This window comes from Dermacentor silvarum, chromosome 5, assembly GCF_013339745.2.
Source record: "Dermacentor silvarum isolate Dsil-2018 chromosome 5, BIME_Dsil_1.4, whole genome shotgun sequence".
NCBI classification, from domain to species: Eukaryota; Metazoa; Arthropoda; class Arachnida; order Ixodida; family Ixodidae; genus Dermacentor; species Dermacentor silvarum.
In genome coordinates, this window is record NC_051158.1 from 104,691,577 (window position 1) to 104,706,798 (window position 15,222).

A 15,222-nucleotide genomic window follows, 5' to 3' on the forward strand; every position below is an offset into this window, starting at 1 on the left:
TACATATTGTCAGATAATAGTTACAAGGCTTGAGGCTTGCAGGGCGTGCAGTACACGACGAAGCACCTCCGCCAGATGTAACGTAGTAGTGACGGTGAAGAACCACAGTGGCACAACAGCCAGTAACGAAACTCTTTATTGGGCACACTTGTGCCCCCCCCCCCCCCCCCCCATCCAAAAAAGAAAGGTTACAGACGTACTTAAATCTTCTTACCTGCATTGAACGCGAAAGCATTCTGGGCGTGTCAGCTAGCTATTTCGACGTCCACACTTTTCGGCGTCCATGACACGTGACATTGTCACATGGCGCCATCACTTGGTCATGCAACCTTGCAAGTTGAGGTTATTACTTGGTCACGTGACTACGTCACATGACGTGATCACTTCGTAGTGTGATCGGCGGACGCTGGATTTTCCGCTTCATGGGGCATATAATGCATTCGCATTAAAAAACAAGTCACCACAAGTAACACTCTAGCCCAACAATTACGGTAAGCACAGCCGACGATCGCCGAAGTATGATCAACCGGCCAAGGGAGACAGCTATTTGTACGTGTCATAGATTCCAGCGCAATCGCTGGTGCTGGCGGGCGTTCTAGAGTGTATAACACCATTCGCGCAACGCATGCAGTTTGATTACACAAGGTCAGGGAAAACGTAGACAACAATTACAGTCGGCGACATCGCTCGAGAAAGTTACGATGCAGAAACGTGCGTTGTCCGTTGGGTGATAACTTCTAACATTTGTTAGCCTACGATCGAACAGCGGTCACCGGGAAAAGGCAAAAAAAGTAAGCGCGTCAATATTTGGTTCAGATAATCTTGATGCATGATGTTTATTTTTATTTGTTTCCTATAAAGCAGTAGCATTTATTTGTTTTGATTCCTAATTCAGCAGGACAACGGCCAAGCGCCCACCTGCCTTGCGTAACTGCAGCGTGGAACTTGAGATGACCTTCAAATTTGAAGTTTCCTTAAATGGGCTGACAATCAATAATTATGGTACCCGTTTTTTCAGTGAAACGAATAGTTTACTGTTCTGAGTGTCCAATCACACAGTGGCAACAGGGAAAATGCCATGGAACATTGTTTATCAGTCTTCTCGGATCCGCATTGAGGATGTAGTCATGCTCCAGAAACATGCCCGAAATATTGGTATAGCGAACGCGATATAGCGATTATGCGCCGGCATTAGGGGCAGGCAGACAAGTGCGGCCGGACCTGAGAGAAAGCATTATTTTATTTACAAAGCCGATGTTTCTGCGGTTCACGTTTTCTGAAGCGCTGAATTAATTTTACGACAATAGGTGTCGTCCGAATCTATATGCACAAACTGCAACACAAACTGATCTCGAAGCCTTTTCTTTAGCCAAGCCAGGCTAAGTGGTATACGATGCGCCAGTAGTGCCATTACTGCAGTGCTATAGCATCCATTCCCGGCACAATTATCTCACAGACCTCATGTACCTCGAAGAGACCACGGAACTCGAGGTATTGACTTGCAAACTCCAGCGCCTACAAGAGCCCTCATGTGCCCCGCGACATGCATTGAACGGCTCTTCTCGCCCCGTCGCTGCAACATCATCATCAAAAAGTTGTCGCAGTTTCACCTGAAAGGCGAAGCATCAATTGCGATAGCAAATTTGAAGAGAGCTATACGGAGTAATTATAGCAGCTTTCTCAGCTGTATAAAATTGGACATGCAGCAGCACCGGCAACGCGCAGAACTGTTGTCGACGCCGCCGGCGTTTTGCCCGCGTTCGCTCAAAATGCGTGCGGCGTTGGTGACTGTTGCCGGAGCCTCTGATATAAACAGGCACTTGGTGCCGCAGCTAAACGTCGCCTCCCTTCCCTGCCCCTCCCCCCCTCCCCCACAGCCTTTCGCGTGTCGGAAGAAGGTACGCTTACTCTACATATATGGTGATTGTAGAGGAGGAAAGAGACGCCTACTTCTGCAGCCCTTAAGGGAGCATAGCGCAGAACGCGCGTTTGTTCTCCGCCGTGCGTTCACTCCCCGTGAAAGCGCGCGTCCCTCGCGCCCTTTCACTCGCACATACAGCGTTCGGCGGCGCGCGGCGTTGGCGCTGAGCCGTGCTCCCTCAAGGGCTGCAGAAGATAGCGCCAACCTTTCCCTTTCCCTCAAGAACCACTTATCATCATCGCGCGGCGACGATTTCATCTCCATTGACGTCATACGGAACCTCACGGCGACGGCGACGGCAACGGCAACGGCGACGCCGACGGCAGAAATCTGATTTTGAGTGTCCATATAATTGCTATCGCAATAAAACATTTACTTCTCTCTATTAACAGGGTCTTTCGCTGCACTTCCTACAACTCGCAACACGCTCTGGCCGGTTGCGAGTCCCTTTAAACCAATTTCTAAATTAAACTCTTTTTTTTTGTATATCAATAATTTGCGCAAAGTGAGGAGAAGAATTCACGCTTTTCTAGCTCGATGAATCGTTTTGAAGGTGCCGGCTGAGGATTAATCAACTCCGCGGCCAGAATTTGTACTGCAACAAATGCGAGCGAAATAGTGCAGTGCTACGTATGCGAGATTTTAGCGATTTCATGTTCTCTGTGCATTTGCCGTGCTGCTATATATAGGACACTTGGCCAGCTGTGTATCCTGCGAGCTGCTTTGTTAGCAGCATGGCTTTGTCCCTTCGTCGTCGCTGTTGGCATTGATGCTGTCGATACTTTCGACGCTGTTTTATACCGACCACTTTACTCTCTGCGCATCCTCTACTGTGGGTATGTCTTATGTTTCAGGGTTGTAACAACGTCATTGCACTGTGCGCCTCAGTTGTGCCGCCAACGCTGTATTTCACGTGCATGACCGCAAATAATTGCACGCGAACACACCGACATCAAGTCCGGAGCAATTTCTATGCAATTCACATAATGTAATCCTCGCCCACTATACAGCGTTGCATTTTCTGGCCTCCGAAATACACACACAGACGCCACCACGATCAGTCTGCGCGCAACGCAATGCAATGGCACTAAGTGCCCAGCGCTGTTGCCTGATAGCTCAGTGATTATCATGCTCGTCTGTCAAATCTACATTGCTTTACTGGCATGGCTTCAAATACCGATTGTGTTGCAGTTTCATTTTAATGCCAGTAGCATTGAGAGCTTCTTCGACAACTTCAGGCCTTTTGAGACTATCTAGCCTCTTGCGCCAGCCCAGTGGTCCAAGTTGTGCATGTGTTTGCTGTCACGATGTCATCTTAGTCGTTCAATCGTCATCATTTGCACTTCGTTAAATGACTCTCGTTATGCCGTCACCGTCATGCCTTCAACGCCTACCCAGCGGCCCAAGTTGTCTAATAGCTTGGACAACTACTTGCGTGTAAATACGTGCACGTGGTTATGACGCGGTAGTTGTCGTCGCATTAGCGTCACTCCAGCTTTGTCATCTTACTCTCGTTATCCCATCATCATCACGCCATCGTCGTCATACAGTCACGTCATCACGCTCTAGTTTTACCACCGTCATCACTTCCGAAACGCCACCCAATTGTCATCAAATTCCGTCGTCATTATACCGCCTTCGTCGTTTTCCATCGACGTCACTCTTTCTCCGTCATTCTAACGCAATCATGCTGTCTTCACTCAATAGCGATTATGCTGGCGTTGTCATAACGTCATTGCCGCGCCATCGTCGTCAAACAGTCGCTTTCATGGCATCCATTGCCCCACCGTCGTCGTCATGAACTCATCATCCCATTGTCCTAATGCCGACGTCGTTATATCGTCATCGTCATTTCAACATCGCCACCTAATTGCTGTCGTGCCGATCGACATCCAACCGCCTTTCTCGTTCCTTTGGCATCATTGCTTCATCGTGCTTCCATCGACGTTCCGGCGTCATTTTTGCTGAGTCATGTTCATGACTACGACGGCTACCATTTTCCTTAAGTGTTTCCTTCACTTAGTACCCACGTCAGAGCCCATTTGAGTGGTTTTTAGTGTTGTTCTTTTTTCGCTGTGTCATTGTCATTTTTGCTGAGTTATGCTCATGACTATGACTTCTAGCATCATCCTTTAGTGTTTCCTTCACTTAGTAACCACGTCCGAACCCATTTCAGTGGTTTTTATTGTTAATGTTTTTTCGCTGAATCATACTCATTTTAGGCGGTTGTTTCGTTACCTGCATGACACGCATATCATGACATTCATGTCATGACCTATCATTTATGTTCTTCTTACACTAGCTCTTGCTCGCTATGCCAATTTCGGTACCTATCAAGTTAACGAAACGACCATGAGAGCACCAAGACGTAGGCAGCTGTTTCATGACCTACATGACACACATGTCATGATATTCATGTCATCACCTATCATTTATGTTCGTCATATGCTCTTGTCATAGTATGCTAATTTCTGTAAATACCAAGTTAACGACACGACCATGAGAGCACCAAGATGTAGGCGGCTAGCTAGATAGATAGATAGATAGATAGATAGATAGATAGATAGATAGATAGATAGATAGATAGATAGATAGATAGATAGATAGATAGATAGATAGATAGATAGATAGATAGATAGATAGATAGATAGATAGATAGATAGATAGATAGATAGATAGATAGATAGATAGATAGATAGATAGATAGATAGATAGATAGATAGATAGATAGATAGATCGATAGATAGATAGATAGATAGATAGATAGATAGATAGATAGATAGATAGATAGATAGATAGATAGATAGATAGATAGATAGATAGATAGATAGATAGATAGATAGATAGATAGATAGATACTGTCAAAGTGGCAAATGTTCGCCAAGAAATGTTTCGCATTTAAAAAGATTAACACTCAAGAACCACTGAAATGGGTTCTGACGCGGGTACTAAGGGAAGGCAACACTAAAGGATCATATTCTTCTTCTTTTTTCCGGGATTTTACGTGCCAAAACCAGTTCTGATTGTGAGGCATGCAGTAGTGGAGGGCTCCGGATTAATTTTGACCACCTGGGGTTCTGCTACAAGTCATAGTCATGAGCATAACTCAGCAAAAATGACAATGACTCAGTGAAACAAGATTAATACTCAAAAACAACTCAAATGGGTTTTGACATGGGTAATAAGTGAAGGAAACAATAAAAGATAATGGTAGAGGTCACAGTCATGACCATGGCTCAGCAGAAATGAGAATGACTCAGCGAAAAAAGATTAACACTCAAAAACCAATGAAATCGGTTCGGGTGTGGTACTAAGTGAAGGAAAAGGCTAAAGGTCAACGGTTAAAGTCATAGTCATGAGCATGGATAAGGCTTTTTCCTTAAGGTCTCCTAGGCGTTGCTAAAGGGACTCCTGAGTACTCATGACGTGAATGTCATGGACATGCGTGCCATGTAGGTCATGAAAAAGCCGCCTACGTCTTGGTGCTCTCATGGTCGTTTGCTTAACTTGGTAGGCTCCCCGCGCACTGCTTCGCATAACATCGATTCCCACAGGGCGTGGGATCCGCCGGATTTTTAGTTGATCGTCTGGCGTTCAATGACCCTTTCGTCGTCTCTTTCGAGCGGATGTGATCTATTCATGTTTGCTTGTGCGCGATGACACCACGCTTGTCAATTCAGTTAGAAAGCGAATGTGTCCAAGTTTATGCGGCCGATAAAACTACTCTACCATCCCTACTCCGAATAGCTTTCTACCAATTTGCTATCGCAACTGATTCTTCGCCTTTCGGGCGAAACTACGACATTTTTCTAACGCGTTTGTGCTAGCGTCCCCTTAAGCGGGAGATGGTGCAATTATAATGAAGGGCGCTGTTATAAAATAGGAATGACGTCACATATGGCGCGTGTCATTGGTGGAAGTCAATCGTTCGATTTAGTGCGGCGAGACTGGGCGAATTGCACGGAAGAGTCACGGTTTAGCGATGATTCCCTCCGGAGCTTCTTCGCCCACTCATCATCATTCACCCCGTGGATATGCGGTGATTTTTTTTTTTTGAGCCGTTGTCGCACGCCTGAAAAACCTCCCTAGCTATAAACAACGACGTCCTCCGTGATAGCTAATGTGAAAATTGGTTGCATGCTACCAGCATGAGGCCCAATAACTTTTCATATGACGGTGCTTGTTGCGAATTTCTCGGGGTACACAATTTTAAGTGTTTTGTTTTTAAACACGAAGCCACTCTGCGCGGGTGCTGCGATAAACGCCTGCGTAGGTATACTTTGACGGCTAGTCCATTTATTAGGTCTCAGCTATGTTTGGCACGGAGCCTGTGGATCCGGTTTTAACCACAGCTGTCCTCTGACAACTGCCACACATAAAATAACATTTCCTGCTTCGCGTTAAAAAAAATATGATATCTAACAGGACGCAGCGAAAGGACACGTACATTAAGTAGAATGTCAAACCTGGTGAGTAGTATAACTTATAGGCCCACCGCGGAAAGCCTGAGCTCAGTCACTTTTTTTCCTTTATACCGCATTTACCTAAATGTAGGCCGGCAGATTTTTCTTTAAAAATAGCCAATGACAATTGGTGGTCGGCCTAGATCTCAGAATGCGGTTCGGCCGCAACCGTCAGACAATTAAAGCTGGATTCACACGACAGACCAAATTCCACGGACGAGCGTTAGGTGGCCGCGTGTGCCGCCCAATCACGCCACACATAAGGACGAAAGAACCGTTTACGCTCCAGCCGCCCAATCGCCACAAGCCGCCCCACACACGTTCGGTCGTGCGAAAAGTTGTGCATATCAAACAACTGGTGCGCAAATTTCGATTTACACTGTGTGCGCACGTCACTTCGTGGCGACAATTTTCGGTGCACCCTGCTGCAGCGTAGCTCCCGAGATCTCGCTGCGCACCGACTGATCTTGGAGGCCAAGACTGCAGCTTACGGTTTCGCGAGCGCCGTTTTGACGTTCGAGGCATCGCTCGGAACAAGTTCAGACGCGTATCTATCTTCGACATGCCTTCGATATGTCTGTACTACGCTTAGTCTGGTAGCGAACTGCATTGCGGCGGCATGGAACGAAGTTCATGCCAAGCTCTTCCTACGAGTGTTCTCAATGTGAGGCAATTAGATCGCGCTAGACGAATGCGAGAACAGTGCACTATGGGAATGAATCACCCACAAAGACGCCAGAGATGCCAAAGAAGACGAGCTAACGCTGTAAAAGCTTCGGACGAGTCTCAGAAACAGAAATAAACGTCGCGTCCCTTTTGCAGTCAACCATCTGTTGTTTGTTTTCGTTTGGCATATATTCAAGGAAACTCTTTTTTTTAGTTTTCCCACCTTCCCAATTTCGAGGGTTGGCCTAGAATCGCAGGTGGCCTAGATGCGAGTGAACATGGTATATTTTTACGGTGTTACAATTGTCATGCGCCTAAACGCGCGGCCTCTCAACTGGCGCTGCCTGTTCATGTTTCTCGCTTCTCGCTAATGCCCACAGAACGTCGAGCGTCCATACCGCGCATCACCAGGATTATAAATTTCACTGAAAACGAAGACACGAGTAATGACTCCCTATATCACCGGCGTACGACGCACAACACCTGTCGTCAACGTGCGTTGTACGCGGGAGCCATACGTTAACCCGGATTTAAAAAAAAAAACAGCCCATACGGCTCTGGCAAGCCGTATGGGCACGGCATCGTATGGGCATCTTCACGTCATCATATCCGCTTAGAGCTGAGTCCGTATTCGGTATTAAAAGGCGTGCCAGTCTCTGGTCTGGGGTCCCGAGACTACGAGCTCAGCGGTTAGTGATACTGTAGTTATAGCTGATCACCCCCGAACAAGGAGTCGACCATGAGCTGCACCTACATTCTGGCCGGTATCCTGGTCGTGGCCATCACAACATCGGGAGTCGCGGCGTCAGCGAGTGAGTACACACTCGACGATAGCCCGACTTGATTTTATTGCGATAGCAATTATATGGACACTCCAAAGCAGATTTCTGCCGTCGGCGTCTCCGTGAGGTTCCGTATGACGTCAATGAAGATGAAATCGTCGCCGATGATAAGTGGTTCTTGAGGGAAAGGGAAAGGTTGGCGCTATCTTCTAACGCCAAACGCTGTATGTGCGAGTGAAAGCGCGCGAGGGACGCGCGCTTTCACGGGGAGTGAACGCACGGCGGAGAACAAACGCGCGTTCTGCGCCGTGCTCCCTTAAGGGCTGCAGAAGTAGGCGTCTCTTTCCTTCTTTACAACCACCATATATGTAGAGCAAATGCGCCTTCTTCCGACGCGAGAAAGGCCGTGGGGTGGGGGGGAAGGAGGGCGACGTTTAGCTGCGGCACCAAGTGCCTATTTATATCAGAGGCTCCGGCTACGGTCACCAACGCCGCACGCATTTTGTGCGAACGCGGGCAAAACGCCGACGGCGTCGACAACAGTTCTGCGTGTTGCCGGTGCTGTTGCATGTCCAAGTTTATACAGCTGATAAAGCTACTATCATTACTCCGTATAGCTCTCTACAAATTTGCTATCGCAATTGATGCTTCGCCTTTCAGGTGAAACTGCGACAACTTTTTTCCATCGACCCTCCTATGCGCTCCCGGTAAATTTAACCTTCGCAGATGTACGCAAATGCGAGCAACATCATACATCGAAAGCAGTGAAGCTGCATACAAGGGAGTTCTCGCAACTTTCTGAAGTACTAGGGGTCTGTTTTGCCACTGCCCGGAATCTGTCCAAGATTAAGCGACTGCTCCACTATATCCGGTGTGATTCCTTCGCTATGCCCGAGTCTTTTGGAATGTTTAACTACACCTGAGCTTGGCACCTGTACACCCTCGGACACATGACTCATGGCGGATATAACGGAGGGTAGAGAGAGAGAGAGAGAAATAGAAGAGAGGAAAGGCAGGGATGTTAACAAGACGCACGTCTGGTTTGCTAACGGAGGGTAGAGTGCTTATGAACGTATGCTGCACCGGCTCTAGTGCGTCGGCTTCGCTCTCTGCAGTGCGTCTCCGCAATACCGTCCGCAACTACACCACATGAACACCGCCGATAAATTCCCCCACACCGATTGGCTGCGGGATGTTGCTATAGTCGCTTCTGTATATACCACACACAAACATACACACATGTGCGCGCGTGCGCGCGTGTGCGTGTGCGTGTGTGCGTGTGCGTGTGTGTGTGTGTGTGTGTGTGTGTGTGTGTGTGTGTGGTGTGTGTGTGTGTGTGTGTGTGTGTGTGTGTGTGTGTGTGTGTGTGTGTGTGTGTGTGTGTGTGTGTGTGTGTGTGTGTGTGTGTGTGTGTGTGTGTGTGTGTGTGTGTGCGTGCGCGTGTGCGTGCGCGTGTGCGTGCTTGTGCGCGTGCGTATGTGTGTGTGTGTGTGCGTGCGGTTCGTACCCAGGTGCTGGGTACGAACCTTGAACTTCTTGGAACTATATATTCTGCCCCGTATCCTAGACGGAAATTAAGAGTGAGTGAGTGAGTGAGTGAGTGAGTGAGTGAGTGAGTGAGTGAGTGAGTGAGTGAGTGAGTGAGTGAGTGAGTGAGTGAGTGAGTGAGTGAGTGAGTGAGTGAGTGAGTGAGTGAGTGAGTGAGTGAGTGAGTGAGTGAGTGAGTGAGTGAGTGAGTGAGTGAGTGAGTGAGTGAGTGAGTGAGTGAGTGAGTGAACTTTATTCGGTCCACAATAGACACAATTTTTATCAAGCAAGCACTGATATTGTCGCAGACCGTCCCCTTAACTGGATTTTTTTACTTCTTTTCCAGCTTCGTGTGTCAACGTTACCCTCAGCAATATATTGGGCATTGGAAACGTGAGTCGATTGGACACGGTGGCAGAATATTCTGGCCGCGTTCTTTTGAACACATTTTATACACACCGATATCGAAAGAAAAAACGCCAGATAGAACCTTCTGTATTTAAATTCATCTGAAACGCTGAAATGCCCTAATTTAGCAATGAACGAGCCAATCTTGAACGCAATTTAATGAAACTGAAGTGAATATATGGTGGCAGTTGCAATCGAATGTCATGTTCAGGACAACATATTGAACAGAACTGACAGCATGAATATGATATTTTGAGAAATTGAATACCGATGTTTACACCTACGTAAGCGGACAACTCTGGCACGCGATTTTACTACTATTTCAATTCGTCTTCCTTGAGCACTCGTGATTCGTGCAACATCTAAAGTGAAGCAACACTTAATTTTTCTTCCTCTTCTCTCTCTCTCTTTCAGTGTATTGGCGATTCTACAAACTTCTGCAGCAGTGCCAACGTCAGTATTACGTTTTGTTTGTTTGTTTGTTTGTTGTTGTTGTTGTTGTTTTGATCATGTAAATACTACGCGCCGAATTCCTGCGTTATTCGCACTGCTCCCTATTCTTCAGCTGACCGCAGTGGGATTTAACGAATGCCAGATCATGGAGCAGCTGTCTGGGGTGTCTATTCTAATTTATCCACTCAACGTTGTATTAGTTGACGAGGCTCGAGTAACTCACGCAACGAATGGCAATGTGTAATATACCAAGAATCAGGAAACGCCTTTAAGTAGTGTTGACTGTATGCACTTTGAGGTAACTAAACGCAGGTTATCCCTTTCCTGAAGCTCTGCTTGCCTTAGAAATTTAACATACAGCAGAGTTTATCAATTTTATAGTTTATAACAGCAGCAGAGTTTATAAATTTAAGATGAACAAACCCCTTATGCGCTCAGAGAACTTAGAACTAGGACGAACCGGTGCATGAGCCAATGTTCAGTAGATGTCAGAGATTCCACAGGCTCTAAACTCACTCGCTACGACACAGCAGCACGTTATCGAATCGCACACCGCCCTCTTCTCAAGAACAAATTCTTTGAAACGCACACAACATCGTCCTCATCCAATGCATCATTGCCAGGTGTGGCGTCATGAATACGGTGTAACCGATTTACACTCATAAGGTTTCCTTTCTGTACAGACCAATTTGCATCATGAAGGACCCTTAAGGGTGTAAATCCGTAAATGTTACTACGACACAACCAGCAGGCTATCCGAAACATTCTCAAGAATAACTTCTTTAGAAAGCAGACAACGTCACCCTCATCCACTGCATCATTCCAACTATGGCCTCCGAAATACACTGTAAACCGATTTACAGCCTTAAGGTCCTTTTCTTTCCATAGCTCACCGTAAGGGTCTGAGTTCCAGACCTATTTGCACCATTAAGGGCCCGTAAGGGTGTAATTAGTAAAACTCCCCACGACACAGTAGCAGGCTATCGAGCGGACTCCGCCCTCTTCTCGAGAACCGCTTCTTTGGAACGTACACAACGTCGTCTTCATCCACTGCATCTTTACCAACTATGGCCACAAAAATACACTTTAGGTTGTTTTTTTTTTATTGTGATAACTGTAGTGAAGACGAATGCCCGGCGCTGCAGCCACATCGCCAGTCATCAGGGAAGCGCGAGCTCGAGATTGCCTGAGCCGCTCTGGTTGAGACACGCTGCCAACGCTGCCCGCGGCTCAGGCAATCTCGAGCTCGCGCTTCCCTGATGACTGGCGATGTGGCTGCAGCGCCGGGCATTCGTCTTTACTACATAACAATTATATGGACAACTCCAAAGCAGATTTCTGCCGTCGGCGTCGCCGTCGTCGTCGCCGTCGCCGTGAGGTTCCGTATGACGTCAATGGAGATGAAATCGTCGCCGCGCGCCGCCGGACGCTGTATGTGTGAGTGAAAGGGCGCGAGGGACGCGCGCTTTCACGGGGAGTGAACGCAAGGCGGAGAACAAACGCGCGTTCTGCGCCGTGCTCCCTTAAATGTTGCAGAATTAAGCGTCTCTTTCCTCCTTTACAATCACCATAGATGTAGAGCAGACGCGACTTCTTCAGACACGCGGAAGGCCGTGGGGGGGGGGGGGGGGGGGGGGGGGAAGGGAGGCGACGTTTAGCTGCGGCACAAAATGCCTATTTATATAAAAACGTTGCGAGGCGAGAAGGTGGTAAAGACTTCCGACGCTGCTCGACGAGCGTCCCGCGTTCTGATCTCGTCGAAAACCTCCGAGCCGCCCCCAGAGGCTCCTGCAACAGTCACCAACGCCGCGCGCGTTTTGTGCGAACGCGGGCAAAACGCCGATGGCGTCGACAACAGTTCTGTGTGTTGCCGGTGCTGCTGCATGTCCAAGTTTGTACAGCTGATAAAACTACTACCCTTATTCCGTATAGCTCTCTACAAATTTGCTATCGCAATTGATGCTTCGCCTTTCGGGTGAAACTGCGATAACTTTTTTTTTGTCTTTAACGGTCGGTGGTCCACAGTGTATATTTTTAGACGCCACCACTCCCGTAGTCTGTGCAGCATCGCAAAACCGCACAGAAATTTCGAAGTGTCAAGGTTGCGTGACACAGCAGCGGTTAATCCAAACCAGCTACAATTTGCATACTCGGTAAATGCACGGGAAATTTTCCTCCTTGCGCCAGACACACTATAACACTGTAAACTTGACAAGGCTGGATAGCTGGCTAGCTGGCGTAGCTAGGTCTATGAATAGCAACATAAGTTGAAAACCAAAATTCACATTGCCCGAGGAGCCCACTACACAGCGATTAAATAAATGGTAACCGTCAACATAAGGCGTCGCTGGTGTATGAAACCGAAAAGTGCCTAAGCTCGTAGCCGGGTCTAGTTGGCAGATCGTGGCCTGCTCAACCGTCGTCTGCGACGAACCCCTCAGCATTTTCTGCTGTTCACGAGGTGCCCGAGAATGCTAGATTGCATTTTATTCGCCCATGGAATGATCATCCAGACACCAGCCTGCCACTGCACTGCAGGGTTATCGGACACCACTTCGAACGCTTTCTAGAAACGCCGTCCCACAATGCAGCTCACAATGCAGGTGTCATCATCATCGTCATCACCACCATCATCATTATTTTCACTGAAGGTCAAAATCCTCTACAATCAATCTACGATTAATCCGATGCTGCGCCACCTGATTTACACCCACGCATACAGATCTATTGTTTATTTATGTTTATAGATAAATATTATGGGTTCCAAAGCTTCAAACACCGTGTTAAGGGAGGTGGCGTTACAGACATATAAAGCCCGTAAATGGTACATAGCGCACATTATGCTCAGTGCCAGCGTATATTCAGAAAGACAGAAATGTAAAAACAATTCAGAGAAAAAGGAATCAACGTACGTAGTTTGATAGGGAATTGGGAAAAAACAATTGATGCGATAATTTAGCGATAGCCACAAACACTAGAAAAAGAAATGGACTTTACGCAGTACTCATAGTAGATCAAAATAATTACCCGAGAATACCCACAGCTGATTTCTAAAAATTATTCCGTCACGTATATTATGAATGCTATCTGGAAGGCTCTTCCAACCGGTATTCTCCGAAGGCGAATCTGATGCGCTGATGTCCAATATTCTGATGTCCAATCTGATGTCCAACGTCTACTCGGACGAACGTCCGAGTAGACGTTGGAAATTCAGATTAATATTCAAACGCTTCCAATGGCAATATGGTCGGACCGGTGGCAAAATTGGTTGGATGGTGGATGTTTATTCTATTGTTTAGTAAGCAAATACATGATCATCGCACTGCTTCAACGTGTGCCGTTTCCGAATGTGTTTCCCTTCTATCGGTACCCGCTCTGTTACTCTAGGAAAGTTTTGCCAGTGCAGGACCAATATCATGCCAGAGGGGTTCTATATTCATACGAGATTCAGCAGCATACTGAACAGAGGCGAGGAAAAAGGTTAATACGAAAAGTAAGAAACTCGGGGACGGCAAACTGGATGCACATGATGCAGTAGAAGCGAGCTATGAAATTCTGTCAAAAGGAGAAGTTGGATCATCACAAATTCATTCTTTTATGATCATTCCAAAAACCATGCCCTGTTCCTCGAAGCGAAATCAGCTTTTCTGGGGACTCGGAGCAACAAGAGACAACTCGCTAACGACCACGTAACGCTCACGTAGAGTTTAGAAATAGCCTAGGAAGTATATCCAGCATGTTTCGTGAAAGTGTCGGAAGTTGTCACACGGAAGTAAATCTGGACCTGGTTTGCCGTCCCAGGATTTTGGGCTTCATAAACAGCAAGGGAAACGTGGGTATCTATGTGGCGGTGTACTTTTCACAATCGTCAAAGCCTAGACGAGAATTATATATATATATATATATATATATATATATATATATATATATATATATATATATATATTCTATTCTGCTCAATTGTGGCGTTTGCGTGTTAAATTTGCCTCATACCTACCATGTCACAAATGCTGAACCTCCGGAAATGGGTTCTCAAGTTTTTTGTTACCGTGTTTTTGTGCTTCAGGCAAGTTCTACGACCCAAGGTATCACGACGATAACCAGAGTAAGTTCCGTCACCCGATGCTCCTTCTTTCTGAGACTTCGTTATGTTTTGTTTTCGCACTTGATTATAGACAACTTGGTGAGCCTAATTACACGCAAATGTTTTTTTTTTTTTGTTTCGGTATTTCTCATTCGTTTTCATCCCGCACATTTTCAACACAAGTTACAAGAGCTGTAGCTGGCAGTATATGGTGTTTCCAACCTCTTAGTACCGAAACCCAGTTAGTTCTACCTAAATATATCTTCTTTCTACTTCATCTGTAATCAGGCCCACTTCATTTTATCCAACACCGCTCAGTGAACGGTACGTGTGCTATCGCTAAACATGAGGTCGCATGTTCGATACCCGACCGCGTCGGTTTTCGTCAAAGGCAGGCTATGGGAAAAAAATAAATAATTCATTCGTGTATTTAGATTTTGGTGCACCGTAAATGGATCCGAGATATAAAGGCTGTCGTGTTTTTTCACATGTCAAACAAAACGGGAAAGTAATCCTTCAAGCATCGCGGGGCGACCAAATGTTATTAAAACACTTATCTTTATTTTCGTATGAAACGTGACGCCATTCGGCTCGGCTCGGCGCCCACTATTCGCTTCTGGACGCCTACACATCAGAACAAGACTAGCAAGGCTAAACCGCTCGAATTGCACGAGAAGATGCTATACTGAAAGACGAGACGGTGGGAGGCGTGAAACATCAAGGAACTAAAGCACAACTATGATGTCATGCATAAATCTCGCCGCACAAACTTCGTTAATATTCTGTAATATTCTTTTTTATAACGCTGCCTTGAGTTGTTTCGGCTAGTCCTCGTCTAGCGAGAATGGCCTCAGTTATAGCGCGGTTTTATACAACAGCGGACAACCCATTTCCGAACTCGAACATCGCACAATGCAC

General features: G+C 46.7%; 1 long non-coding RNA gene across 1 annotated transcript; it reads left to right on the top strand.

Annotated features, from left to right (window-relative positions):
• Positions 1 to 7,682: 7,682 nt before the first annotated feature.
• LOC119453694 (uncharacterized) lies at positions 7,683 to 14,325 on the top strand. Its single transcript, XR_005192388.2, has 4 exons — positions 7,683 to 7,862; positions 9,706 to 9,752; positions 10,182 to 10,220; positions 14,287 to 14,325. It is a non-coding gene; the product is annotated as an uncharacterized LOC119453694 (long non-coding RNA).
• The last annotated feature ends 897 nt before the right edge of the window (positions 14,326 to 15,222 follow it).